At 41.1% G+C, this 5,278-nt stretch overlaps 1 pseudogene; it reads right to left on the bottom strand.

Annotated features, from left to right (window-relative positions):
• Positions 1-3,250: 3,250 nt before the first annotated feature.
• Positions 3,251-3,711, bottom strand: LOC102865790 (annotated as a pseudogene).
• Positions 3,712-5,278: the final 1,567 nt, after the last annotated feature.

The following is a 5,278-nucleotide window of genomic DNA, read 5'->3' as shown; positions in this document are numbered from 1 at the left end:
CCCACATAAAGCCCTTTATGTTCCTGTATCAATTATTCATTTGGGTCCTAGTCTGTGATTTCTGATCCAGAGTTATTTCAACCGCCTCCAACATCAAACCAACCTCAAAACAAAGATCCATGGATAACTAGTAAAATGTGTATAAGGATCTAAGAGGGGCCAGAGAGGTGAAGATGGGCAGGGGGTGGGGTGGGGGTATAACCATAGGGTCACATAATTTGATGGGGAGGGGTGGGTTAAGGAAATGGGAAAGATCTGGTGTTAAAAACAATGTATATGAACTTTCTAAATAAACCTGTGTAAAAGGAAAACTTCATAAAAAAAAAAAAAGGAAGATCCAAAGGAAGAAAAAGTGACCAGGGAGTGGAAGCAAAAAATAATGGACCATTGCATCAGACAAATTTGGATTCACATCCTGAAACTTCCTCTTAGTGTTCTTAATTTTATACAAGTGAACTTCTCTGTATTTTTTGTTGTTGGAAAATAGCAATAAGAATACTTACCTTGTAAGAATGTTTTGAATGTCAGTCATTTATATGAAGTACTTACATGTCAACCTAACACTGAACATGTGGTAGATAAATGGAAAATAATATAATAATTGGGTTAATTATTATGTCTCAAACTCAAAGCTGTTGAGTTGGAACTGATTCATAACTAACCCTCCAGAGTGTTTTCAGAGGGTCTAAATGGCATGAAAGGAGATTGAACATTTTTTTTTACCAAGTCTAACTTCAACTTTATTTTTGTCTCATCCATCAAGAGCACAGGGTACCTTCATCAGCTTCAACTTTGACCATTCTCCTTACAGACTGTTCAATCATCCTTACTCAGTGATCATCTGTGTGTGCACGGCTTCCAGAACCAAACACCATCTTTGCCTTTATTTGTTCAATCAAGTGTGGAAACCAAAATGCACTTCAGCAAATTTTAAAATCCAAGAGGTTGCATACTGAGGACTGGGGGACACACACACACACACACACACCCAATAACAGTGCCACCTTCTCTGGCCCTGGGTGGTAACTGCACATCAGTTTACTACATGTGCACTTGGACATTAGACATCACAGGTACCAGTCCAACACCCAGGATGTCTCCTCCAGAAGCACAGCATGAGGAAATAGGCAGCTTGGCCTTTGTTCCAGAGCCTGCTTAAGACCTTCTAGTGAAGTGTCTAAAAGCCCAGCATATGGCACCAACTAAGGTGCTTGTGAAGTCAGTAAAACCTCTCCACTTTCACACTAGTGCATCTCCCAAAAATACTTAAATGTGAAACCAATCCAAATGTTTTTTAAAAAAAATGTTCTCTGTTGGATCCGGATCTGAAGGAAAGGGTGGAGAAATTCAGCCCGTCAGTGTGAAGGTTGGAGACAAAGTTCTTCTTCCAGAATATGGGGGCACCAAAGTAGTTATAGATGACAAGGATTATTTCTTATTTAGAGATGGTGACATTCTTGGGAAGTATGTGGACTGAAATAAATCATTATTGAAATGGCATCATGTGAAGCTGCCCATTCCACTGAAGTTCATCTGAAATCTTCCATCATGTAAATCATCTCTATGTCTCTCTTTTGTAATAAACTAATGATATCCAAACTCATATGTACGGTCTCCAAATTTAGTTTTGTTGTACTCATACAAACATTTCCAAATAAAAAAAAACCCTGTAAAAAAATTTTAAAAAAAGTTATTTTAACAAGGCAAAACTTTCTAACCTAACAGCTTTGGATGTAGAAGCCATCACTGGTTATGGAAACTGGTTTTGTTCTGAAATAGTGGCTTAGCCCAACAATGAATTCCATGCCTGTGTTAAAATGACTTGTTGTATCGATTCCTATAAACGTGCAGTAAAAAGAAGTTCATGGAACAAGACCCAAAATTGAGTTCTAAAATCACAAAGTGTTTATCTCTTTTCCTATGTTGCACCTTGAACGTGATTAAAATTTAGTCTTTGAAAATATAGGAGGTGGGGGAGGAGAACCCATGTCTTAGTGCACAATGCAAATATGGCCAGTAGTGATGGCATTTTTTATAGCTTAATGACTTAGATGGGATTAATTCTCATGCTTTCTACATTTTTATAAACAAAACTGTCTAACAAGCTAAAGCCAAAATACAATTTTAAGATACACAAAGAGCCTACATAATCAGTTTTAAAGCTCTGTACAGTCAATTTTGAATTTTGACACCTAGCTGGATAAATAAGTTTATTGTTAAATTTAGTCAATATACATAACTGATGTAAAAACTTCACAAGGATAGTTTGGAAACCACTTGGAGGCCACCTCTACAAATGTAATTTTCCTAGGACAGCTGGAACCTGACACCATCACTGGCAGAGTGCTCCTCCCCCACAGCAAATTTACTCTTTTTAAGTGTTATCAGAGTACCAACTCCACAAAAAAAAAAAAAACCCAACCAAAAAAAACACACAAAACCAAAACTTCAGTATCAGTTCCTCTTAGCAGAGGAGAAAAACCCAACCAAATTATGAGATCAACCACAAAACAAAGCGCTGCACTAACTAGTTCTGAAAAGTAGTAACAGATGCTGCTGGTGTGAATAGTTGCTGTTTTATCTCTAGAGCCCTTACAAATACCCGCCCCCCCCCCATTAGTGTCTGCATATCAGCTACAGGGTTAGTAGTTTACTTGTGGTAGAATGAGGACTTAGGCAAGGTCTAATGCGTCCTAGCATTTTACTATGTAGACAAGTGCAGCCTAGTTAAGAGGCAAACCAACTGGGACTCTAAATTACACACACCTCAATGACAAGACTCCCCACCACATGTCAATGTAAAACATTTAATTTAAAAATGTTGACACTACAATATATAAAATAGCTATTATAAATGCACATAGTGTATTTCTATAGCTGCCAGGTTTACTTTTTTTTCTTTTCTTTTTTTTAGGAAACTGTAAGTTACACTGTGGTTAAGACTTGTATCGTCACCCTTGAAAAAGCCTACATTGTATCACAGTGATGTATGGTCAGACTTAACAGCCCCAACCCTGTACACAGATATCAACTCTAGTACCTTAATAGCTACCCAACAAGTCATTAACATACAGAAACATGCATCATGAGAAGCAGGAAGTATCACCCATCCCTTCTGCAGGTCGGCACCTGTCACTCCTGAGGGACAGGGCCCACATCACTGAGGTCTGCCAACAGTCACTTTTCCCATTCATCCTGAGTTAAAGATGGAATGACTTAAGTAAAAATGCAACATATTATAAACAATTTCTTACCAAAAAAAGTCACATTTTAAACCAAAGTATTTTACAGAATTTACTACAAAACACCATAAAAACCGCCGTTCACTTAAGCTCTCTTCTCCCCCCCGCCCCCCCCGTATCCGGCGAGCCAACTGGATGTCTTTGGGCATGATGGTGACTCTCTTGGCGTGGATAGCACACAGGCTGGTGTCCTCAAACAGGCCCACCAGGTACGCCTCGCTGGCCTCCTGCAGGGCGCCAATGGCGTCTTGAAGTCCTGCGCGATCTCTTCCGGATCAGCAGCTCCGTGGACTTCTGATAACGGTGGATCTCGCGCAGCGCCACGGTCCCGGGCCTGTAACGATGCGGCTTCTTCACCCCGCCGGTGGATGGAGCGCTCTTCCTGGCCGCCTTGGTGGCCAGCTGTTTGCGGGGAGCTTCCCCCCCCCCCCCCGGTGGATTTCCGCGCAGTCTGCTTGGTTCGGACCATTTTTCACCAAAAGCTGAGATCTCAGGCCGCTTCTCGGACCTCCGCGTCGCTCCCCCCGCTCGGGAAAGAGCCGCAATGCACAAGCAAAACAGTGACACCAGCTCTACCAACGACCAAACCGCTCTGCGCTTCAGATTGAACATTTTTCTCTTGAGCAGACACTGATCGATTCAGCCAGTAAGTGCCACCTTTGGGTTAGCAGCTCAACTCTCTATCAGAGCTCCCTAAATTCAGACTCATTGCTATTGAATTAGAATTGACTCACAGCTGACCCAGCAGTGAGTTTCCAAAGACTATAAGCTGCATGAGAGGAGAATTAATATCTTTCTCCCAAGGAGCTGCTAATGGCACCATTTTTGGATTAGCAGTACAATTCCTTAATTACGAGGCCACCAGAGCTCCCTAAACTCAAACTCACTTCCCTTCAGCCAGAACCAATTCATAGTTGACCCTGTAGCAGGTTTTCAGAGGCTGTAAATCACACAGGAGGAGAACCTGGTGGATTCAAAACACCTACATTTGCGTTGACAGTGCAACTCCTTATGCACTCAATTTACTGGAGATGAGCTATCCAGAAAGCTAGAAATTGGGTTCAAACAGCATTACATATTTTGTATTGCTTAATATACAGTAGGTATTCAGTCAGTATTTACTCTAATTAACAGTTGTTTACTTGAAAGTTTTTGCACAGGCATAAAATATTTAAGATCAGAAGATTCTAATATATAGTGAACACAACAGGACTTAAAACCACAGTTTTAAGCAACTTAAAACTACAGTTAATGATGGAAAGGAAAAATGCCCATCATCTCCTCCATCAAGGGACTCAGGCCTAATGCTGACCTTTTGCAACCACTCAGGCTCCAATTCTGCCTCTCAAGTCTAATAGTGACTTGATGGAGTTGATATGTGGAAGTTGGGAAGCTTACTGTCTTTTCTTTGGGAGGAAAGGCACAACATCAAGAGCACCTGCACGATCCACAGAAAAGGAGAGGCCAGCAGTTGTGCTGAACTGAGACTGCCTTTTAGAAGAGGGATAGGTTGAAATGACAGCCCATTAATGTACATGCATAAAGTGATTGACACTCATTCACTTGAGGCCTCCCTTATCCTCTCCTCGCAAAGACATACCATTAAGCAGGTGTTAGAATTATGGTTTTAATAAAAGCCAACATGGATGTCAACCTGGAGTCACTCAGCTTAAGATAACTCCTACAGCAGAACTCTCAGCTCAAGTGATTACTGCTTTAGGCAGGACTTGAGGGGTAGGTTTATCTGATTCCCAGATTTCACTGTGGGGAATGTCTACCACTGATTGCAAAGACTGTGGGGAACTTCAACCACTGATTTGCAAAGTTTAGAAGTACTGGAGGGGCGGGGAGAAGGATCATAGATTCTAGGATCCGCAGCCACATAGTGCCTCCTGACTTTCATATAAATGAGAAATTTGGTGAGGAGGCTTTAAAACAGCAGATAATTATCATATTACATAAATATAAAAAAGGACTTGTCTAAGACACCTCTGGATCTCAAAGATAAGAGTTGGGGTATACTTGCACCAAGCCTG

Source organism: Elephantulus edwardii, unplaced genomic scaffold (assembly GCF_000299155.1).
Source record: "Elephantulus edwardii isolate Elephantulus edwardi_28Jun2011 unplaced genomic scaffold, EleEdw1.0 scaffold00349, whole genome shotgun sequence".
In the NCBI taxonomy this organism is placed as follows: Eukaryota; Metazoa; Chordata; class Mammalia; order Macroscelidea; family Macroscelididae; genus Elephantulus; species Elephantulus edwardii.
This window is presented reverse-complemented; position numbering and strand designations above follow the sequence as displayed.